Source organism: Rhinolophus sinicus, chromosome 5, assembly GCF_057876585.1.
Source record: "Rhinolophus sinicus isolate RSI-liver-muscle chromosome 5, RSI-T2T, whole genome shotgun sequence".
Taxonomy (NCBI): domain Eukaryota; kingdom Metazoa; phylum Chordata; class Mammalia; order Chiroptera; family Rhinolophidae; genus Rhinolophus; species Rhinolophus sinicus.
In genome coordinates this window covers 58,501,565-58,526,896 of record NC_142505.1, presented here as the reverse complement: position 1 = coordinate 58,526,896, position 25,332 = coordinate 58,501,565, and the positions used below count along the sequence as shown (strand labels likewise).

Genomic DNA, 25,332 nt, shown 5'->3' with positions numbered 1-25,332 from the left:
TGATGTCCAATTAGATGTAAATCATCACACAGCAGGGAGGGAGTGGCATGGAAAGCGGTCATCATCGCTTGGACTAATCAGAAAGTCTAGTCTCTTGATGAGGATTTTCGTTTTCCCATTTGTCATTCTAGCCACTGAATTCTCAAGTGGCCAATTTGCTCCATATTGGTAATCAGCTAGTTATTTTTACTCTCATTCCCCTCTCTGGGACTGTCAGACTCTTTGGAGCAATTCGTCACCCACATGGGCCTAACCCTTCTGTGGCGGGAAGTGGGGGAGGGAAGCTATTATCCTGGAAAAGATAAGTAGAAAACTATTTCACCGTTTATATTTGGCTTTTTAAACAATGATTTCCCCGATGAGGTAAGTAAAATAATGACACAACTGGGTAAGAGTGAAACAATGAAAGCTTCAAGGGTAAGAACATTATGCAATGGAAATGATCTCCGGCTGTGAAGTTTGTTACTCTGAAATGACTTGTTCTTAGATTGTCTTTACAACCCCCCAAAGGAGCATCATCTTACATTCATTACTTAAGTTCGCAGGAAACTGCCTCTATGAAAATTATAAACCCAGAAAGGAGAGTTTCAAATATGTATAATTCATTGGCAGTAATTCTAAGCAACTTCACCCCACCGGCTAGGAGGCAGGTAGCCTTTGAAGGTTGTTTTGTCTGAGCAGGAAAGTTAGACCATTCTGTTCCTCCATTTCTTCCTGCCAAGTCTTCTCAATTACAGAATCTCACAGGTTTGCCTGTTGTCCCTTCTTCCTCCCTCTAGCAGTTCCTATCTCTGTCTGTCACCAGTGAAATCATTTCCAAACATGGTTTTAACGATTCCATTTTTCTGAGTGCCCCTCAAGTGCCATGGAAAGATTGACCCCAGCACTCGTTGCAACTACAACTCTGGTATCAGTGCATTTTGTAATTAGTGAGTGTCTAATTTGATCTCTTCTCAGAATTCCCTCAACCTTCTGAAGAACCTAATATCGAACCCAAGGCTGTCTGTACTCACTGTAGCCAATATCCATGGTCAGCTTTAAGAAAGATGTTAGTGTGACACAAACTGACATTTTCTTGGCACTTCCTTTGCTCATAGCAAACTCTTTATTCCTTGGAAGGAGGCTGAGAGTCGAATATCCCTTGTAGCTATTTCTTTAGAGACTCACTGAATTGGGGCAGCAACATGATCTGAATCTTGAAATGTTTATCTTCTCGACCATTTTTCATGTCTCAGGCCCTTTCTTGGGTCCTTTCTGCTTCATATAAACATCCACATATGTAACTTCACTTTTAGGTGTGTCTATCTATAAGGAGAATTGAAAGAGACTGAGAAAGCACGTTTACACGCCCCATATCGAGTTTGCTCACTTTTCATCTGCTAATTCCCTCCACGCATGGCTGTTTTCACAAAGGGTGATATCACCCAGCAGCTGTCTTGGACTGGAAACTAAAATGCTTGTAGAATTTCAGTCTTTTGCCTTACCTACTTAAATCTGTCTCTTTTCCAAAATACCAAAACAATAAAAGAATAGTTGGCTTGTTTCAGCAAGAAATTATGCCTGTAACTTTAAATAAATTGTTTTACAACTTATTCTTCTAATGTTTTGTTGTAATTGTCCCTAATTCTAAATTTGCTTTCAAGAATCATTAACTGCCATTATATCGACATGAGCTCTTATATTTGGTATTTGGTGAAACAGGAAAATTGAGTTTGTAAAAATCGGTTTTCCCTCTGCAATTTGTGAGTAGGAAACAAGTGGAAAGAATTGACGTTTTACCTGGCCAGTGTCTGCAGGGTGACCTGGACGAGAACTTTAATATCTCATATGGTGCATATTTGTTTTAGCATCTGGACTGACTGAACACAATGAGCAGAGACTTCTGTGCCTCCTTCTAAATAATCAGTCTGGTTATTTACTAATGTCCATGGTTTTCTACAGCAAGTTCCTCTCATCATCACCAAACATTTCTTCATCACTGAAATCTTGATTTCTGAGAGAAATCTCCTTTCTTATCTGTTCTTCTATCTCTTATCTTGAGTCTCCATCCTCATCACAATACCCTGTTCCCCAGTCCATTCCACCATTTGGGGGATTGCATTAACTCTATTTAGTCCCAAAGAGGAGTGTTCTTGGGAGATCGCAAAAGCCTCCGATGAACAAAGCTCCTAAAATCCACAGAGCACCACTGGCTCACAATGGTATGTGTAGACATTGCATACAGAGCAACAGATTTTCATAAACACATCTATTTGCTAGTATACATCAGGATCTGACAGAATAATGTCTGTTGAAATTAATAATAATAAATTAGGGCTTGTATTCTGCCTGTCTCTTTATTCCATTTTCAGTCATTTGTTGTTATTGTATTGTTAAAACTGTATTGACTGGTGAATGATTAGAAATAACCAAACAAAATGACAGAAAGCAACAAAACTGGTCCTTCACCTGACTATTTGAGAAGAACAAATCTAGGCACCTTTAATGCCCCTATGATATTTTGTGCTTGATTATTTTCAGCTGCTATTATAGCGTTAGCATTTCTGTGAGAACTGATCTTTCACCTGAGGCCCAGCTCTCCGAAGCAGACGGGTAACACCCCTACAGTGAACTCATTCCCAGATGTTGTCTCCCATTCCCAAAGCATCTTTCCTTGGGGTTAGAGTTAACACTATGTGTGTGTTCGGGGTCTTAAAGTGTTGCCTTCCTTGGGGTCCCTGCCTCACAAATGTCAGCGAGGCTTGAATGTAATTAGGAAAAGTTTCCCTGCTACATCTCCTGGTCGACACTAGAGAAATTATCATTGTCTACACTATAGAAATCATTTTCCTGGTTCTAAGATAGAAGCTGACACATAGGACTGGATTTCTACTCCTCATGCCAAAATTGCCTGCGGATGTCAAACTTTCCTGTTGTGAATGCGTACAAGCTGTGATGTTGCCATTCAAGGACTTCCAGGGCGGTAAGAGGAAAATTACGAACCAACTCCCCTCAGAGAGGCAGTGCCTATTCAAACAACGGTGGGTCGTGAGCATGATAGCTGCCTCCTTCCTACCAGGAACAGCCCCGCCTCTGCAAGTGCTGACTCTTCCATTGTAGGGTACATGAATTAGCATGACAGGAAGAAGCTTGGCAGAAGCAGCATTTGGCATATTCACACTTATCCCATGAGCACTTGGGGAAAGAATTAGTATGTGCATTTTCCTGGAAGACAGAATTTCCCTTGTTCATTGATTGTGTCTTTAATTTACAACAAATGCCTTGAAAATGGGACACATGTGATATTGTAAGCCTTCTACAAATTCTAATAGCAAATGACCCAAGGCTCATTCTCTATTTTTTTCCATTGCTTCAGAAATTGACTGCTGGAATGGAAGAGGTAGTACACAGAACCATACAGTTGGAAGGACCTTACAGATCAACTAGCAAATCCGTCTTCCTTTTTATAGATACTAAAACTGAAGTCCAGAGAAGGCATGTGACTTGTCAAAGATGAGATTCAAAAAATACAGATTGGATTTTAGGATTTTATGTTTTAATTTTGATTTGTTTTTTGTAAACTGTTGATGGAAGGAGAACATACAAAAAAGTCACAAATCGTAAATGTACAACTCAACAACTTTTGATGAGCTAACTCTACCCAATCCTAGCACACAGAGCAAGAAGTTGAACATCTCTAGCATATGGCAATGTCTCCAATATACACTCTGGGTACTGTTTCCTCCCAAGAGTAATCACTACCTTGCCTTCTAGTAGGATGTTTTGTTTTTGCCTATTATCGAACATCATATAAATGGAATTATATAGTAGGTTATTCTTGAACCAGGCTTCTTTCATCAACACAATATTGGAGAGATTCATCAATGTTGTTGCATGTAGTTTGCAGTATAGTATTCTTTTGTGTGACTGTCGTACATTATTCATCTTTTCAACTGTTGATAGACATGTAGGTAGCTTCCAGTTTGGGGCTGTTATGCATTGTGCTGCTAAGACCATTCCTGTACATGTCTTTTGGTGAATATATGTGTAATAGATTGGGGTTTATGCATACTTTGTGCCTAATGATGCTCCCAAGAAATGTTAATAGAAGGAACGTACAAACTTTGTGCAAGTGTTTGTGCTATAAGAGATGGTCACTGAGCCCCTGCCTGTGCCAACCATCCAAAGGGAACCATTTGGGGAATTACAGTACCCACAGCAGTCACGAATACAACATTTGTGGTCAGGACTGTTTGCAAGGACTCGCAAAAGCCAAAATAAATAGTCACTTGATGTTTTGTTAATATTTAAAAAATGCGTTTTCTTAATTTGCTTTTATTTTTTACTTATTTTTAAGTACACAAATAATATATAAATACTTTCTTATTCTATAAACATATTAACAAAGCAATAATGCTAGGATATAGGTGTCATGGTTGCAAGGGTTTTTGTCTGTTTTCTTGATCACAAAGCAGCATCATTGCCTGGTACAGAAGCTGCTAGACAATGTTTGCTGAATGAATGAATGATGGATGGCACCCATAACTCTGCTCTCATCCCTGGAGCTTTCCTAGAGGTAATCTCATCTCTGAGTTTGTATTTCTCCATTCCTTTTTACTATACATGCTGCGTGTGTATGTGTGTGTGCGTGTGTGTGTGTGTGTGTGTGTGTGTGTGTGTGTGTGTGTTATTATCATTGGATGATAGGTTGCTGTATGGATTTTTAAATTAACGATATGTTTAAGCATTTCTTTATTGTCAGTACATAGAGACCTACCTTTTTATGAGCTGTGTAAAATTCTATGGTATGGATATATTACATTTCAGCTATCTCTAGTTTTTTGATTCCACAAACGGTGCAATGAACATTCTTAAGAATATGTATAAATGTCTCTTGATGGTAGAAAAAAAAGAATTGCTAACTCACAGGTAGTGTACATTTTTAATACTTCCAAAATGGCCTTTCTAATTCACACATTCATCAGCAGAAAGTACCTGTTTCCCCTCATCGTTGCTATGATTGATATTATCAAACTTAGAAGTTTTGCCAAAGTAATATGTGAAAAAAGTCATTTAATTTGTATTCCATCCATATTACTGGAGAGGGGCATCTTTTCACATATCTGTTGATTAGGTTTGGGTTTGATTCAAGCCTTCTGCAAAGAGCAAGTGTATAGTTGTAAATCATTTAGTGGGTGGGTGAGGCCTGCCAAAACTCTATCAGGGCATCTCCTTAATGCCATGTTATTCTTTATTCTGATCTTCAAGGCTGTAGGAATCTTAGACAGTCCCTTGTTGTATCTCCCCCCAAAAGTTAATAGTGCAAAGAAGTGATTTAAACATGTCTTGAACATCCCAGGGTACGGTGGGAATCTGGAGCTGCCCTGCATATCAGTACAAAGTAAAATCCATTTGGAGACTGGATTTTCCAGTGAATTATCTCAGTATTTTCTCTTTATATCAGAAACTGGAAGGAAAAAAAAAAAAGTTCTACTATGTAGCTTACCTACCTTTGTACAGGGTATGAAACCTCAACTACACCTCTATGAGCATCTTGTGTATAGTGCTGCTTGTTGGGTTCATTGCCCAACCAGTCCCTGAGCAATAGTAAGAGCAGAGGTTCTGAAGGTAAGCTGTCCAGTTTTCTATCCTGGTCTTTACTGGATTGCAAGCGGGCACATGTTTCTGAATCTCTGCTCCTCTGTTTCATTTTCAATTATGAAATGGAGCAAATAATGTAACCTACTTTGTGAAATCATCAAGAGGATTAATGGATCACTAAATGTGAGGTGCATAGCACAGAGCCTGGCATATATTAAATATTCAAGAAAGGTTGTTATTATTATTATATTATTATTATTAGCAGGGTTAGTTTTAACTGAATCATAGATCAAGGTTTGAATTGAAGCTTAGAACATGTCCAAGTAATTTTCTGCTTTTATATTGGGGAAGAAAATCGCTTTAGTATGCCCTTCACACTCATCTATAGATGTACCCCCATTTTGGGTAGAAGAAGTCACATTGGCTCTGATGTTGATTTTATACACAGCCCCTTCCAGGATTTAATCCAGGACATGCAAATGAGGAGCACTTAACCAATGGACCCACCAGACCACTAAATTCCATATGAATTTTACCCAAAGATAAATTGATTCAAGTTTGCTCAGACCTTGGTCTCATGAGTCCTTGGCTGACATTTCTGTTTGAAACCTGACACCCTGCCAGAAAGTTTCTTCAGTTTAAATAAAATGAAAAGAGGGACAGAATTCCAATAACAGATGGACCCCGCAGGGCCAGCAGTTGGTTCGGATTTTTATTGTCCCACAAGAACTTGGCTTTCTAGGCTATGACTCGAGGCCTCTACACATTTGCCGTGCATTCAGGAGAGACTAACCAGAGGCTCACAGGACATCTGGGTGGAACGAAGTCAAACACCAGCTGCCTTTTTCCTCAGCTTCCTCAAAGTTCCCGTTCTCTGAGGTCCAACCACTCTTGGTTTTAGTGATGAGAGTGATTCAATGCCAAGGCATCTGCTGGGGTGCCATTTGAGAAAAGCTGGGAATGCGCACTTCTCGTCACACTCACTCCACAAGGGCCTCCCGTGTGGAGCTCCTTCTCCACGGAAATGCTAATGAGCTTAAGACGCATCCTTGATTAGAATCTTCTGTCCACACACAAGTGTTCCTGAGGAAAATGACATATTAAGTTATTGTTAGTCCATCAATTCTTCATTAGTTCATCCATGTATTTATTTCCCACACATGTGTAAGGGCTTACCCAAGGTCTGACACTGTGCTATGTGCGATGAACCGAGGGGATAGCGGAGAGCAAGGCAGAGCCAGTCCTTATAGTCCGCATGCTGCACATAGCTCAGTCAAGTGCGGAGACAGGTATTGGACAGGCAAGTACATCAAAGTGTGATGAATGTAAAGGAGTTCCAGGAAGGGTCCTGATGCACTAGGGTTTGGGCTTGACTCTGTGGGACCTGGATCATCTCTCCGTCTGTGTGAGCCTACCCTGTCATGGGATGCCATTCTAGATGCTCCTCCTAACGAGATTTTTTACCTCCTGTGAGGCACCAGGTCATGCGGCCAGGTCAGGGCTCCAGTGTAACTTACTAAGATCTCATTACAGTGTCCCTCTTCGGGTTCCTGCCATAGGGTCACGTTGTAGGTGAGACCACCTTGTAATGAAGCTTTTCTGTACATTTTACCCTGGAATCAGCTTAAATTTAAGTTGAGAGAGAGAGAGAGAGAGAGAGAGAGAGAGAGAGAGAGAGAGAGAGAGGGAGAAGAGAGAGAGAACAGCAGGAGAAGGGAGGGGAGGGGGGAGGAGAAAAGAAAGGAGGGAGGAGTAGGAAGGGAAGGGAAGAAGGAATAAAGACCCTGAGTAAACAGACACAGGAAGAAGAGAGACAGGTAGAGTGTGATTATACTGTTCTTGTTCTGAATAAATCTGGTACCAAACATCCTTTCCTTGTCAGGGAGGAAATGAGAGTTTGACTCAGGGCACCTGGGCTTGAGTTACACCCCCATCATTCACCAGCTCTGACCTTGGCAAGTCAACAGTCTGTTGCCTCAGTTTTCCCACTTGTAAAAAGGGATTTAAATCACCACGTCCCATTAACTGGGTTGTTTTGTCACTTGAATGAAATTAAACAAGTCAATGCCCATAAACGGCTTTCAAAACATAAAAATGATAACAAATACTAGTTGTCATTGTTACGTACAAATATTCAATATATGTATGCACAATGGGTGCGATGGACAGAATCTATGCTTTGGGGTCGGCTTGGGATCAAAGGTTGACTGAGGCTGTGAAGTTCTGGCCTTCCCAGAAAGAAAAGATTCTAACATTCTCCTCCTCCTCTTCCTTTTCCTCATCATCTCCAAAGTGTATTTCCGTGGTGCTTCTAACTTTTCAAAGCATTCACACATCAGCCATTTCCCATTCATGCCTCACTGTCTCACTATTGCGTGATCAAAGTCACTGAAGAGACCCGCCTCTTTTGCTCACAGACTCCAAATGGATGTCATTCAACATGACTACATTGTTACCCTCATGAGGCTGGAGGGAGACAAATACATTGTAAGCTGGGTAGAACTGTGTTCAACAAGTACAGTCCTCTTAGACCGCTGAGCTCCTAATCTCCATGGGAAAGAGAAACTGCAATGTGAGGGAATGAGGCCAGATTTGGGGGAGATTATTCATGAGAACCACACTTGCCAAGTCAAGAACAGGACTCAGTCAAGTTTATGAACAGTTCCTTCAAAAGCCCCCTGGAAAGATGCTTAGCCTCTGACTTCTAGTGCCTGGCGTGCCACTGTTCCTCTGTGAAGGAGCAGTCCTCCTAGGAAACTTCCAGAAACAATGCATTTTCTGACATTTGCCAGTGGTGTAGAGCTTCAGGAACTACTTCTCTACATCTGTCTGCTCTAACTACTAAAGAAATAGATTTCAAAACCCTGTGGGAAGAAACCATGAGGACATACCAGGGAGATGTGATATAGAGGGGACGCTGCAGGTCAACTGTGCCACCTACAGTTGTGAACACCCAGCACCACCAGGAGAACTGACCAGAGTCTCCCTGCCCTGGAGGCGAGTGCTGCAGGGTGATGTTCTCAAGTCAGGGATGGGCTCGATGCAGTGCCGCCCTAACCCCCAGCCCCAAGCTGCTCCACACTCTTCAACAGCATCACGGTAACCAGAGAGCAGGGGCTTTGGAGTTGAAGGAGCCAAGCTGAAATCCCAGCACCATCATTTATTAGCTGAATAATTGTGGACAATATTTTTATCCTTTCTGAGTCTCAATTTCCTCATCTGAAAAACAGAGATGATATTATTCTGATAGGTCATTATTAGGATTCAATGAGAAATTGTGGATAAAGTGCTTAGCACCTGACACATAACAGTTGCTTAATTGGTATCAGTTGTATTCATTCATCCATCTATTAAATTTAGGGGGGCAGAATGACCATAGTATAACTTAGGCCTTTTTAAAGGCCTTCCTTCATTCCTCATATGTGACTTTATCACTGAGGCCTTCCTGATTACCATATTTAAAATTGCTACCTTGTATCATAGACACCACCACCCCCAGCACCCCCACCCGCACCCTTCACACACACACCTTTCAACCCACTCCCATCCTTTTGGCACTCACATTCATGCCTCACCGTCTATTTTTTCCCATAGCACTATCACTTGCTAACAGACTAGATAACTTAGTGTAGATAATTTATTATTTATGGTTTGTCTCTTCCTGATGGACCCTAAGACCCCCAAGGATATGGATCTTTGTCTGTAATATGTTCTTTACAGTTAGAAAACAATATGGTACCTAGTAATGCTCAGTAAGTATTTGTTGAATGAGTTAAGGCCTTGCAATTATGAGCTAGGCCTGCTTCCAGTGCTGGTCTTGGCTCCTGGCGTGTGTGATGTTTAGCGAATTACTCTCAGCTCAGCCTGTTTTCTCCTCTGGGAGATACTGACAATGATGATCTCAACCCCTCAGACTCAAAAGAATTAAATGAGATTCTGTCTATAAAGCACTTGGCATAGCATCTGGGGCACGGTAACTTCTAACTAAATGAAAGTTAGTAAAATAAAAATTTGAAAATCTCTTGATTTTCATGCTAATGTGGACAGACAAGGGCTCCCCCAGAATTATTCCCATAAACACACACCTGTAATCTTATTCTGAGCTCCCTTTCCCCCTGTGTGCTTAGGCAGCCAATACTGTGAATTCCAGCTCGTCTCTGTGCCCTTCCAGTCACCAACTTTCCCCAAGTCACAGACAGCATAATGGCCAATGGGGAAATCTGGAAATCATCACAGGTATTTGGCCCCATCATGTATATGATTTGACTGGTGCTGGAACAAAACAAGGTTGTTGCCACAAAACCTTTCATTAGCAAACAGTAGAGTTCCTATGGGTCTATCTTGTGGTGGGAGCCAAAACCATGGTTACAACCCTCAAGGAGTTTATGATTCAAAACTTTCCCAAGAGAGAACCAAGGAACTCCATGCCAATAGTCTTTGTGGGCAACGTGTGTGTACGCTCTTGGATTGTATCCACGGAGGCTGGGAGCGTGCAGGGACCAGGTGGGTTTCCCGCTCGTTTTAGCGGGCAAAGACAGCCTGCCACTTTTTCCTCACTTCCCTCTCCCCAGTATGAAAACCATAAGGCAGATTGACATAATGGTTTATGTCATTAAACCATTAAAAACAAGGCTGGCAGTTCAGAGAGAAAACTGAGTTCAAGTCTCAGCTCTGCTATGTGTCTTTGGGCAAGACACTGGGCTTATCTAAAGATAATTATGATAACAGCCAGCATTCGTTGCTTGTTTACTGTATGCCAGCTGCTTCATAAATACCTATTAGCTATTTGTTCAGCCATTGGTTGGTTCAGCCAAAGTCTGTTGAGTGTTGTCTCACTCTGCGTGCTGTGGACGCGACAGTGAACAGGCAGCTCAACCCTTTATCTCATCAAACGTAAATACCGGTGGTGGAGACAGACTGAGGAATGCATTGCACATATACTTAATCATTATTAGTTACTTATTCATTCACTCAGCAACCATGTATTAAGCTCAGACTACTTGTTCAATAAATTGTAGTCAGTGTCATGAAGGAGAAGTTTAGGGTGTTCTCTGGGAGAGCATGTCCTGGGAGGGTGGCTTCCTCTGACAGCTCAGCCAGGACTTCCAAGGAGAAACGACTTTTGATCTCTAAAACTGGAGAGTGAGTGAGAGTTAGCAGTGTAGTCCCATTTTGTAGACGAAGAATCTGAGGCTCAGAGAGTTCCCATAACTTGTCCAAAGACCCACAGTTAATATTTGATGGACTCCAGATTTGAACCCCGGTTTTTCTAACTCCAAAATGGGTAGTCTTGTTTTCATTACACTGGTAGTGTTCTTAGACTGTGATACATGTAAAATTGCCACCTAGGGCTTTTTCAAAACCTGTGTGCTGGAGTTCCACTATGATTCTGATTCAGTTGCCCAGGCGGAGCAGGGGCGGGTGTGGTGGTGGTGGTGGTGAAGGTGAGATTCAAATAGCTCTACAAGTGATTTGGATGCACAGCTGCAATACTACCCCTGTTTGTATTTCGGCTGCTCTTCTCCAGAACCTAGTGACAGCATGGCATGGACTCAAATGTGACTGGGTATCAGGGCTCTGCCATATCACTAGCTACCTGCCTGATTGAAGAGAAGTCTCGGATTCTCTAGTCCTGTCTTTTCATGGGGCTATGACTACATCGGTACGTCTAGCCCTCCTTGTGCATTAGAGTCACCTGGAAATCTTTAAAAATATTCCTGTGCCCCACCTCCAAACAACAGCATCAGAATCTCTGAGGAAAGGATCCAGGGATAGGTATTTACTAGAAGTTTCCACATGATTTAGCACTAGATGATCTCAAAGGTCCCTTCTGATTTGAAAATCTTGTGCGTCTATGAAATCCTTCATCCCCTCTTGTCTGACAACTCAGGGAGAGACTTTACAGAAGGCGTGTACTTAAGGGGGTGGGGGTGGGGAAGATGATGCATTGCCAAGACCTGCTGCTCCGCTTTGGCAGTATCTTTGTGAAAATAGTAACTTTTTTTTTTCTGACTGATTTATGTGACAGTTGGAAAGCAGCCCCCAGAACAGGCTGTTCTCCCCTCAGTACTATTAACATAAATATGCACACGGGGCCTTCAGCTCCTGCCTCTCTCTGTGTAAACGAGGCTTAAGGGGCTGTGAAAGTCAGAGGCTGAAGAGAAAGCAGAGCAGAGGAAGTGTCCTTAGAGGCACAAGAATGAAAAGGGGAAAAGGACAGGACGTTGCTAAGAGACAATGTCAAGCTGGGCCATGGGATTAGCAGCCAGTATCAAAGCAAGGACTTCTTAAGGGTATGTTCTTCCAGCAGGGCCTTTTGCAAGCACTAGCAGAGAGTGAGATTATCAAAGCAGTTCCATTCCAAATCGGGCGTAAAAGGCTCTTTTCCTTCTTGGTTGGATGAAAATATTAGATGGAGATTAAATGATTTAAATAAATATATCTTCTAGCTTGGAGTAGAGTGAAATAGATTCTTTCCAATGGAACTTCTCAGAGTTTTTAACATGCTAGTAAGCATTGAGAATCACTGACAGGTAAATATAGTTTGCAGTACACTCTGAAATTATTTACAACTTTTCATTTAGAGGAGATGAGTACTTTCCAAGACATGTTTGAGAAACCTTGGGATAAAAAACTACTGTAGTATCTAACATTACTGTGCTAAGAGTTTAAACAACACTGCGTTAGGTACTTTGTTTCCTTCTTTGCACAAATAAAGAAATTAAGGCATCTTGCCCAAGATGACACTGCTAGAGGGGAATGGAAGGAACCTGAGCTCTGGAGCTAAAAATCCTCTGGATTCGAATCCTGTTTCTGCCATTTGTTGGATGGACATGTTTGGACACGTTAATTAACCTTTCTGAGCGTTGGTTTCCTTATGTGCAAATTGGGGAGAATGAAATGTACCTTGTAAGAGTTGCACAGATTACACATAATTTATATAAAGCACAGAGTAAGTGTTCCATAAATGGCTGTAGAGACCATCATTATCATTATCATCTTATATTTAGTGTTAGAAAAGGGAGTTTATAAGTGGTGTCTGGAAAAGAATATGTGTTTTGGTGGAATCAAATGAAGTAGGCAATAGGACCTGACATGTGACAGGGCAGGTAAATTATACACCACCTCCCCAAGGAAATGGAAAGTCCTCCTCTCCCTCTTCAGGCTGACCTTTCTTATTCTTTATCAGCAGCTGGCAATGGAGCATTTTTCTTCAGAGTTTATAAAGGGGGAAGTGGCCAGCTTGGGGGCCTTGTGGGGTGGGATTCTTCTAGAGAGCAGGGGCTGGGGGAAACTGGCAGGTTCCATCGGGCTGGCCGTCGGAATCCTTGAGGAGCTTCCTGAATCAGATTCCTAAGCCCTGGGCCTGGGGAGCCTGAGTCCACGGGTCTGTGGTGGCCCTTGAGAATATGTATTTTACACAGCTTCCAGGTGATTCTAATTATCTCAGTCTGCCATGAAAGCTTGGGAAATCTTCCAGATGAGTTACCCAGCAAGGACTCAGAGGACAGCCTGGTATAATTACTTCTGGGATCCAGAGAGTTTGTGGCCTTTCCTTGAGCAAGAACCCAACAGTGTTCAAACATCTTGGCATTTGAGGGACAAATTTTCCCCACGCTTTGTGGTTGGTACCATAGCCTGAGTAGGTGGTTTTGTGATGATAACAGCATAAGTTTGGCAAGCCTGTATTCAAATCCCAGTGCTGGGGAGGGATGGGACATGACACTAGAAAGACACAAGCAACAGGTCATGATGTTCTAAATGGCTAATGTCTGTGCGTCACCTTCAGGATACAAGTGAGAAGCCTGGTTAGAGAAATAAAATCCTGAGTTACATTTAGGTAATTATTTTCAAGACAACAGAAAGCAAAAACCTTTTAGTATTCTAATTTATTAACGTAGTTTTCTTTTCTTGAATAACATGCAGGTAAGTAACATATGAATATCTGGCTTGAAATTAATCTTGATTTCTCTATCAAGTAGATTTAAAACTCACTATAAGATATATTTCATGCTTCTCTATTTTGTAAAGGTTTTTATTAAAATGTAGCTAACATACAATATTATATTAGTTTCAGGTGTACACAAGAGTTATTCAACACTTATAAACCCGAAGAAGTGATCGCCATAAGTCCAGCAACCATCTGACACTGTACTATGGTATTGCGATATTATTGACTGTATTCCCCATGCTGTACACCTGCTGTACATCCCCATGACTTATTTGTTTTATTCCTGGAAATTGGAACCTCTTATTCCCCTTCATCATTTCCCTCCCTTTTTAAACTTTTTCTATTACAGTTGACATTCAGTGTTATTTTATATTAATTTCAGGTGTGCAGCATAGTGGTTAGACATTTATATAATTTAAGAAGTGATCCTCTTGACTAGTCTAGTACCCACTGGCACTATACATAGTTATTACCATGTAATTGACTATATTCCCTGTGCTTTACTGTATATCCCCATGACTATTTGTAGCTACAAATTTGTACTTAATGCCTTCACCCTTTTCACTGTGTACCCCAACCCCCTCCCATCTATCACTCCAATAAATCTAGTCCCCGTCTAACACTACACATAGTTATTACGACATTATTGACTATGTTCCTTATGCTGTATCTTACATCTCCATGACTGCTTTGTAACAACCAATTTGTACTTCTTAATCCCTTTACCTTTTTCACCCATTCTGAAACCTGCCATTTGGCAACCATCAAAACGTTCTCTGTATCTATGAGTTTGTTTCTGTTTTGTTTGTTTCTTTGTTTTCTTCTTTAGATTTTAAAGGTAAGTGAAATCATGTTGCATCTGTCTTTCTCTGTCTGACATACTCTACTCAGCACAACACCCTCCATATCCATCCATGTCTCTGCAGATGACAAGAACCCATTTCCATCCGTGGCCAAGCAATATCCCATTGTATATATGTACCACCTCCTCTTTATCCATTAATCCATCAATGGACACCCAAGCTGCCTCCACACCTTAGCTATTGTAAACAATACTGTAATGAACAAAGTAAAGCATGCATCCCCTCAAAGTAGCTTTTTGGGTTTCTTTGGATAATTACCCAGAAGTGGGATTACTGGGTCCTTTGTCACTTGTTTTAAAGTCTATTTTGTCTGGTATAAGTATTGCTACCACACCTTTTTTCATTGTTGTTTCATTTTCATGGAATATCTTTTTCCATCCCTTTACTTTCAGTGTGTCTTTAGATCTGAAGTAAGTGTCTTATAGGCAGCATATGTAAGGGTCTTCTTTTCTTATCCATTCAGCCACACTATCTTTTGATAGGAGCATTTAATCCATTTACATTTAAAGTAATTGTTGGTAGATATGTATTTATCGCCATTTTATTATACACATTTACAATCTTTTTTTTTTTTTTTTTTGTCTTAAGTCCGTCTAACATTCCCTGTAATACTGATTTGGCAGTGAGGACCTCTTTTACCTTTTCCTTGTCTGGAAAGCTCTTTATCTGTCCTTTGATTCTAAATGATAGCTTTGCTGGGTAGAGTAATCTCAGTTGTAGGTCCTTGAATATTTCCTGCCAATCCCTTTTGGCTTGCAAAGTTTCTGTTAAGAAATCAGCTGACAGCCTTTTGGGGGCTCCCTTGTAGGTAACTAACTTCTTTTCTCTTGTTGCTTTTAAGATTCTCTCTTTGTCTTTAATTATGATGTGTCTTGGTGTCTCTTGGAATTCGTCCTGTTTGGGACTCAGTGCTTTCTGAGCTTGTATATCTATTTCCTTTGCCAGGTTAGGGAAGTTTTCCATCATTATTTCTTCAAATGGGTTTTTCATTCCTTATTCTCTCTTTTTAACTTCTGTACCCCTATGATGTGATTTTTGGTACCCTTCATGTTGTCTCAGAGTCCCCTTAAGCAATCCCTATTGTTTTTTGGATTCTTTTTTAGTGTCCTGGTTGTTTTCTGCTACCTTATTTTTTAAATCACCGATTCAATCTTCTGTTTCATCTAATCTACTGTTGATTCACTCTAATGTATACTTCATTGTAGTCTTTATTTCTGACTGGTTGTTTTTTATGTTTCCTATCTCTTTGTTGAAGTTCTCCCTGAGATCATTGAGCATCCTTATAACCAGTGTTTGGAACTCTTTGTCTGATAGATTGCTTGTCTCCATTTTGTTTAGTTGTTTTTCTGGAGCTTTGTTCTGTTCTTTTATTTGGGACATTTTTTTTGTCTCTTCATTTTGGCTTCCTCCCTGTGTTTGTTTCTATGTAGGGCTCCCATGCCTCCTGGTCTTTGAATGGTCTTATATGGCAGGTGTCCTGTGGGACACAGTGGTGCAATCTCCCTGGTCACCAGAGCTGAGTGCTCCAAGTGTGTCCCTTGTGTGGGTGGTGTGTGCCTACCTGTTGTACTTTGCATGTCAGTGGGAGGGGTTGACCCTCAGGCTGATTGGTTGTGAGGACTGCCTGTGACTACGGTGGAGGATCTATGGTGCAGGTGCTGACCATACAGAGCAGGGTTTGCTTTAGTGGGGCTCTGGTACTTGCCCAGTCTACCCTTTGGCTGTGCTGTCCTTGGAGGTGGTTGGGTGATCGTCAGGCCCAGTCTGAAGCTGGCCACTGGGCCTGCCAGCTCCAGGGCTTCCTGGGAGGTGACCCACTGAAGGTCAGATTCAGTTGCGCTCTGTGCTCTGACTGGGGCCACCTGGCATGAGTCACAAAGCAGTCCAGAGATGGCTGCTGCCTTTGCTGTTCTTGGAGGTGCCTTGAGAGACCAAGCTGCAAACCAAGGCCCCAAGGCTGGCTGTCACTAGTGCTGGGCTTAGGGCTGCTCAGCCAGTGGTATAGGTCATGCAGATGCCAGATGTTGTTTGTTTGGGTTTTGTGAACCTTGGAGAGATTTTAGGAAAGCCCACAGCATCAGCCAAATTAGGCCGTTCATACAGAAAAGCCACTGGACACATCTTGGATGTGCCCAAAATATGGGTCGGGCGTGGTCTGAGGGAATCATTAGGGTGGGGCATAGAAAAGGTGATAGTCAGTTTGATGGAGTTTCAGATGCATCTGCGTGAGTTTGCAAGCAGGGTCGGGGAGGGCTCAACAAAGAAACATTGGCTTCTGCCAGCTCCTCCAGCAGTGAGAAAGCTGCCTCTCCAGCCCTCAACCTGAAGCCAGACAATTCAGTTCCTTCCCGTATGTCCCTGGTGCCTTTCAAGCTGCTGCCCCAGAGCTGGAGCTCCAAGTGAGTGAGTCGATCAGCAAGTAGGTCTGAATGTGATCCATTTAAGAGGAGCACCTGGGACTCCAGCTGCCCTCTGTCTCACTCAGCCACACTCTCTGCTGGTTTTCACAGCCAGAAGTTATGGAGACTTCTCTCCCCTGCACTGAAACCCCGGGCTGGGGAGGGACTGGGATCCCTCACTCCTCAGGGGGGTGTCCTCCACAACCAAGATATCCCTCCCAATTTTTAATGATTACAAGAGGGTGTGGGACCAGCCCGTTCCAGGTCTCTGCCCCTCCTACCAGTCCCGAGGTGGCTTCTTCTGCATGTCTGTAGTTGTAGGGACTGCAGGTTCAGCTAGACTGCAGGTGAATCTCAGTGATGGTTGTTCTGTTGTGTAGTTTAATTTTGATATAGTCCTGAGAGGAGCACAACATTAATCTACTTTGCCATCTTGAATCATCATATTTTTCTTAAAGTGATGATTTCAAGCCTCTTAAATATTTACACCAGCCTTTTTTCGTAGAGGAAAAAAAAGACTAACTTTAGCTATTGTTATCATCTTATGGTCTTAACATACTCATTGACATATTTCATATTTAGAAATAAAATTCTTTGTTAAACTATCACCGTAATAAAGTATGTGTTGATAAAAGTAAATCCCAGCGTTGTCTCTGTCGCTGTGTAACAGGGGTATTTTTAAATTTTCTGAAGCTTAATGTCTTCATCTCTAATTTAGGGATAATGATAGTGCCCATTATAATGGGTTGCTAGGAGTATCAAGTAAGAGAACTCTTATCAAGTACTGCTAGAAAGCTGACTTATAGTAAAGGCTTAATTAATAGTTGCTGTAATTTCATTATTTTTTCCTAATTCACCTTGCCTGCTATCTGCATGACTGTAGACAAGTAACTGTGCCTCCCTGAGCCTCACTTTCCTCATCCATGGAATAGGAATAACTATATCTACTCATGGTGTTGTCAACATTAAATGAGGGACTACTACATGTGACCTGCCTAGCACTGTGCTTGACATATCATAAGTATTTAATGAATGTTGGCTAATGTCATTTGCAAGACTGACAGGTGTTCTTTGTAGGTGGATCTCTTAAGTCATTCATTCATTCATTCATCCATTCATTCAAGAACACATGTCAGGAATCCTCATACAAAAGCACTTCATATAAATGCTTCTTTATGCATTTTGCTGCCCTAAAAACACAGTGTCCTAAAGGTACAGTGTCACCTCTTTCTGTTCTGAAGGAGGGTATCCCTGATGAGGTAGAGTCTAGGAGGCAGGTGTTGGGAAGCAAATCCTGAACCTAGGAAGTCCCATAGTCCCTCTGCCTATGGGGTGAGGTCAGGGCAAACTAAACGTCTGCCACCATCGTCCATAGGGTACTGTCTTTCCTCCATGGCTATTGTCTGCCACCATGCACTGTGCTGGGTCCTAAAGAAGGGGTGATAAACTAACAGGCATGATCTCTGCCCTCATGGAGGCTCTACATAAGAGAAGGGAGTCCCCCGTTCCTTACCGTGCAGAGGCTTGGAGTGAGGGAGTATATTTGGTAAATATAGAAAAGAGAGAGAGAAAATGGCACGTTTAAAGAACTAAAAGAAAGTAAATATGGCTGAAACATAAAAGGCAAGAGGGAATGTGGAGAGAAATGAGATTGGAGGCGTAGCTCTGGGTCTAACACACAGGGCCTCCAAAGCCATGATAAGGGCAGGTTGAGGATGTTGGAGACCCACTGATAGGTTTTGAGCTAGAGGACACATGATCAGATTTGGGTTTTAGAAAGTTACTCTGACTTCTCGGTGGGGTAAAACGTGTGTGGAGTGGGGTAGGAGAGGGATATTTATGTTTTCTTATTTCTAATGCCACAATGATTATTCCCTTCTCTGGTGGTGAACCTAAGGGCAGTGGGATAGGAAAGCAGGCGAATGTAATGTCAAACACGGCCATCATTTACTGGGCATTCGACTTCTCAGGTATGATACTAGATAGAGATGTTGCACGTGATTTTTGGGATAGACAGGTTTCGAAGATGGCACCAATCGTCCCCACCTCTGGGTAGTCATACCCCTGTGCAATCCTTTTCCCTTGAGTGTGGGTTGGATCTGGTTACTTCCTTCTAGCAAATAGAATACCGACAAGTAATGTGATTTCACTTCCATGATGACTTCTGTCTTGCCATTGCTCTCTCACTTGCTCTGATGAAGCTCCCTACGGAGAGACTCACATAGCAAGGAACGGAGGGCTGGCTCCATGATCAGCCAACGACAACTGAAGGCCTCTATCCAACCACCTATGGGAACTGCAGCCTGCCACCAACCACTGAGTGAGCTTGGAAGCAGATCCAGCCCCGGCTGGGAGGTCTACGGCTCCCACTGCCACCTTGATTATAGCCTGTGAGAGACCCTCAAACAGAGGACTCCATTAAGCTCTGTCTGGCTACCTGACCCTAAAACACTGAGATAAGAAATGTGTGTTGTTTTAAGCCGCTCAGTTTTGGGCTAATTTATTACATAGTGGCATAGAACAAAGACACTGTTATACTCGTATGATGTCACAGAAGGCAAGAGAGGACACAGCATTGAGAAGCAGGAGTGACAAGCATTGTCTAATGTGGCAGGGAGATCAAAGATAACCAAGGATGACAAGAGAAAAGAAAGCATGGAATCTGACAAGGAAGCAGGGTGAGTAAGCTTGGGTGTGGTGGGGTAGAAAGGGCAGGTATCAAAGCTCCCAGAGGTGTATATGTAGACCTATATGATGCAACCAAATTTAAATTCCAATTACTGCTGCAGGTGGGAAGTATGACCTTTTGAGGATGAAGAATGCAATCTGTTTTTACTTTCTATTTCTCATTTGAGTTTTGGTTGTAATCTTATGATCCTGGGCTTCTAAAAACTCTCTTAAAGGCATGTATTAATGAATTCAGCACCTGGCTTTGCAGTGCTGATCCAAATTCTTCCTTCCCTTTCTCTGGATTTTGTTCCCAGTGATGCACTCTCTATGCCCTTAAAGTGCGTCTTTTCCATGCATTATCTGTTGTCTTTGGAGCAGACTTGGGAACAGAATGAAAATCCAATACATGGCGACCTGGGCGTGTGAAGTCAGAGTCTGGGTAAAATCAAGTTCAAGTTCTTCCCTTGCTTGAGTTTCTTACCTAGGAAATACTCATAGATTACCACATGATACTCTGTATCCTTCCCCTCTCTCCCTCTTAAACTTTTCCCATTCAGCACAGAGGAGAGGAAATATCAGAGTTTGGAGTTACCACTTAATTGCTGTGTGGCTTTGAGGAAATGACTTAACCTTTCTGAGCCTCAGTTTCCTCTACTGCAAAATGTAGGTAGTAATACTTGAGGTTGTTAATATATATAAGGCACTGAGCAAGGGCTTGGCATGAACCCTTTTCTGAATCTCTCCCCTCCCCCCTTTTTTTATTATGGTTGCCATTTCTTTTTTTTTTCTTTTTAAAAAAACTTTTATTTTTTAAAATTTTTCTAGGACCCATAGGCTCCAAGTCAAGCACTTGTTTCAATCTAGTTGTGGAGGGTGCAGCTCACAGTGGCCAATGTGGAGATCGAACCCGCAACCTTGTTGTTAAGAGCTCGTGCTCTAACCAACTGAGCCATTTGGCCGCCCCTCTGAACCCCTTGATGTGATAAACAGCTAACCTTCTCAAGTTTTCTTACCTACATGGCAAACCCAAAACCACTCTAGAGGCTGCCAGGCCAGCTGCCTGAGACATGTCATAAACAGCCTGGGGAGGCAATTTGCTTTCAAAGAGAAACAGGTAGAGGGAGTGAAAACAAGACAGCCAGCAGCAGGCCCAGCCCTGAGCCAGGACAATTTGGCACTTGGCAGCAGCAACTGCTGGAGGTGCACCGCCCAGAGAGTGTGTCTCTGCAGGACCTCACAAGCTCAGGGCCGTCCTGAAACACTACGCTCATGGGGAAGATCCGTCAGGGTTGTTCCATGGCACCTGTACCAGCCTATTCCAAACCCACACTTGCCTGAAATTATTTTGCTCTGATTTTTTTCATGCTACCAAGGCCCACATCTCCTGTCAACAGTATTTGTTTTCTCTCTTTAATTCTCTCTCGAGGTGGGTAAAACAGTTGCAAGGGCTGCCTGAGAAAAGTATACAGGACTCTTACCAGCCGTTGCCAGCATTTCACCGCACTGAAACTTAGAAAGTGACTTGGTGCTAGTTGATGGCATATGGGTTACAGCACAGGATCTTTGCTATGATGCCTATTCCTGTGTTTCTGTTCCGGAAGACAATTTTTGGAACATAGACCCTAGCCTCCTACCTTGGATGGTGATGTGGCTGGCTCCCTGTCACTGTTGAGCTCACAGGTAACTGATCACTTTCTTAGAGAGGCTCACCGTGATGATCCTCTTGAAGCAGCCCCTTTGTCTCCATCCCCTGCATAGTTACTTGCTATCTCAATAACCCGTTAAATTGTCTTCTAGCACTGTGTGACATTATTCTGTTTACCTGTATTCATAACAATAAGTTTTCTGTGCTCCCCACTAAAATATAGCTCAGTGTGGGCAGGAATTTCATCCAACCCACTTGTCTATATTTTTATCCCCCTATGGTGAAGGGATGACTATTATCACACCCATCTTACAGATGAGGAGACTGAGGCTCAAATAAATCAGATAGGGTTCCCAAGGTGATAGAACTAGTTAGTGGAAGAACAAGAATTCAAATCAGGGAATATAACTGTGCTGTCCAATTTAGCAGCTGCAAGCCACAGGTGGCTACTGAGCAGTTGAATTGTGGCTTGTCCAAACTGAAATGTACTTCAAGTATGAAATACATACTGGATTTGAAGACTTAGTACAGAAAAATAAAAGAATATTAAAATATCCCATTAATAATTTTATATTGATTATATGATGATATAAGTTTTTGATATATTGGATTAAATAAAATAGAATATTATGATTAATTTCACTTGTTTTCTTTTTAGTTCTTAAAATGTGGCTACTAGAAGATTTAAAATTATACATGTGACTTGAGTTGTATTTCCATATAGACTGCATTGGTCTATATTTTTAATCACTTCACCTAGTAAGACCTGAAATGTTAGTAGACCTGACATAACATCACTGTGCTAATCATAACAATAAAATGCAGAGTCATCCAATTTAAAATTCCCTCTTCTGGTTTCTATAGTTCATTAGTTAACATAAAAAGAAAAAAAAACAGTTACCCTTTAATTTACCCACGTACAGTAGGTACCACTCTGTGCAGACCACTGTGCAAGTTGCTTTTTGATGCAGTTAGAACGTGCATTAATCAAGAAGTGGCAGAAACCCAATCTGAACTACGAAAGGAGTAAAAGAAGTTGACGAGTTGGAAGAATCTTGGGTAGCTCACATATATGAAGAAAGAACTGACTGAACAATGTCAGAGATGGGACTCAAAATCTACTCTCTCCCTCTCTTGGTTCTACCTCTTTTTGAGTGTTGGCTCTATTTCCTCAATCAGCTTCCTCTCCTGTCCAGAGGCAGGTTTGATGGTGGCTTTCAGGCTCATTTCTTCCCAGTTTCATCACCAGAGTCACATGGGTGCCTCTGTATCAATTCCAAACAGGACCCTCCTTGGCTTCAGTTGATCATATGGGGATCTTGGGGGCCAATCACAGGTGGGGGATTGACTGAGCTGGGTCACACGCTCATCATGTAAACAGGTAGGTGGTTAAACTGATTGGCCACCCCCATTAGAAGCAAAAGCTGGGAGGGAATGTTTCCCAAATAAAGGGGATTTTTTTTTTATGACGGGAGGCATGCTGAGCAGACAGAATGGCAAATTCAGTGTCTTTCTGGATGTCGTTGTCTTCTCTATGGAAATGAATTTGAGAAATTATAAAAAATCCCTGTAAAAGTAAAGATGAAGAAGCTGGTAATGAAGCTCTAAGATATTAGAAAAATTTAACAGGAAAGTAAAAGGAGAATAGAAGTCTTTTTGCGGGTGGCAATATATAAGCAGACTCAGACACTGTCCCCTTTACAGAGCCTGCCTTTGTCCATTATGACCATCTGTGGTCAAGACAGCAACCTTGAGTGCGGAGATACTGGAATCATTAATGTCCTCGACTTCTTATCACCATTGGAATATTGCTGCTCATTTGTTGAGTACTAACAGTGCGGAACATAGAATGAAAAACAGTTCTGGTCTACTAGACAAACAGTCTCATCTAGGTAATATGTTCTGTTGAATGACATGCCCCTGAAAAATCCCTTTAGAAAGAGACTGAAAACTCTCCCACTTACAGTCAAAATGTCTCCCATGTTCTTCGAAAACAGATTCACTGATTCCTGCGCGCACACACACACACACACACACACACACACACACACACACACAATGTGCTCCCTCTTCATTTGGGGTTTAAAACCCTGGTCTTTTCAGCTTTATGATATTGTTATCTTACCACCAGCTCCAATACCCAAAAGCATATCCTTCCTTTGTCACTTAGGCATGGGAGTCACGTTTGGACACATTTCATTAAAATTGAGAAAATTGGGCTTCGGGACTTGAAGCGTAAGTAGAGTTGAATATGCAGGCACTAAAGAGAAGCGCGAATAAGTCATAAGGCTGTCCCTCCATGCCCAGAGAGCCCCGGGGGGGTCTTGAAATATTTACATATTTATATTCGCTTCATAGATATTTTTAAATGTGCTCACATTCATTATTCACTCTTTCCTTTATTTTTGGAAACATGTACTATGAGTTTACCCTCTTGTTTTCTTTCTGACTACTCAGTTTCACAAAGAGGTGAAATTCTAACTTTTCAGCTCAGATAGAGGGGTCTTGTCTAAACTATAGGAACAAAACAAGCTGCTCTTTGCTGTGCATGCCTGAAGCATTATGAAAATAAGTCAGGTTTCTTGGCTGGGAAGACCTGGCTTGGGGGAAAGGGTTGGGGAGAGGGGTTGTCTTAAGTGGCAATTCAGGCCTGGAGTACATTGTACATAATCATATTCTTAGGAAACCTCTGAGCTTGTGTTTCCACTACGTCACCTTCCCTGTGCTTTGTGGAGGCCAAAGACAGGTGGGCACAAGAGACAGCCTTTATATAAGTAAGTTCAAATACATTTCCTTGAGAGGTGTGGTTTGGTCAGACAAAACTTGTGAGTTTTGTCTGTACCGGTCCTCATTACACAGTCTTTCTGATTTGGGGCAAACTGATGCTTTACACAAATCATTAAAAATCGGTTCTCTAATGTATGCAGCCTCTTTGAAATGAAGACAGTTTAAAATGTGAGGGATGGGGGTTGGGGGGACATGTTTTCCTCCCTGGATGCTTTCATGTTTAATTAAATCTGTAAATTAAACATTTTCACCCTTCTCATTTTAAATCCCAGCCAACTAGTGTCTTGCCTTTCTGGCACAAGAGGCAAATCTACATGTCTAGCTTTGCAGGTAATGGTGACTCATTGTTGTAACCGAATGGGAGGGAAGAAAACACACACAAAAAAGCTCTCCTTCTTACTGCAGAACACAGAATGTCATTTCAGGAACAGTCAGTAATTTCTAGTTAAACACTGCCAGTTTTATCTTAAAGGGACCATTACGTGCTTTGCTTTTGTTCATTTACGAGTTTTATACCTAAGGTTATTTCAGAGCATAGAAAAGGAATGAAGCTGATCATCCATACACAGAGCTGTGTATCCCCTTGTAATGATTTGCCTGTGTAAAATGATGGCTGTGAAGTTAATGGTTATAAGATTTAAGTACCCGCTTCACAATAGTTCTTGAACTGCTCAGTTTAATTTCAGGCATTGAAAGGAACCAGAGCTTTTAGCAATAAAACTCTCAGTTATATGCTCTGTTCTAATTCAGATATCTTTCCTATTCTATGAGATGTAAGAGAAGTTCTCTTATCCTAAGATGTGTTCCACAATTTTGCCTTGATGTTTTCTTTGGGTACCTGGAAAACAATGTGCATGTCTTTGTCCAGAACTGAAAGAAGAAATAATTTGGTATTAAGGGATGAAGACTTTCTCCCCAATAATCAAGCACTGACTTAAGTGAATTAGTAATCAGTCACTTCCTAGTATAGGCTGAGCAGTTCAGGATTCAGCGTATGCTGTCATGTTCGCATGCCGTGGCCTCTGGACATGCTTTCCCGTCTGCCTACAACTCACTCCTCACTCCTGTATCTCTGGATAGATCCTACTCATCATTTCTCAGTTTAATATCACTTCCCTGACACGGCCTGGCTAATTTTAGTGCTCACGGCATCCTATGATTTTTCTTGTGGAAAGAATAATAATTCATTAATCAGGGTAAGTATTTATAGTCTTCATTGGGACAGGCACTGTAAGGTAGGGGTAGCTACAAGGCCTAGCACTGTGTCTGACACATAGTAGGTCCTCTATAAATATTTTGTTGAAGGAATCAGTTATTCATTCACTAGCATTCCATATAACCTTAGGCAGAGGGTCTCAAGCTTAGCAATAACTAGGAAATGGATCCAAGCTAGAATCCAGTTACATTTTAGAGGTCAAATTGTCCATCCTCTGCCTC

At 41.8% G+C, this 25,332-nt stretch overlaps 1 long non-coding RNA gene across 5 annotated transcripts in view; it reads right to left on the bottom strand.

The window, feature by feature from the left end:
- Positions 1-25,332, bottom strand: part of LOC109461181 (uncharacterized) — a 363,848-nt gene that overhangs the window by 78,711 nt on the left and 259,805 nt on the right. For all 5 annotated transcript variants that reach the window (XR_016021313.1, XR_016021311.1, XR_016021314.1 and 2 more), the window contains one exon: positions 6,374-6,663. This is a non-coding gene — a long non-coding RNA (uncharacterized LOC109461181). The remainder of the gene's footprint in view (positions 1-6,373; positions 6,664-25,332) is intronic.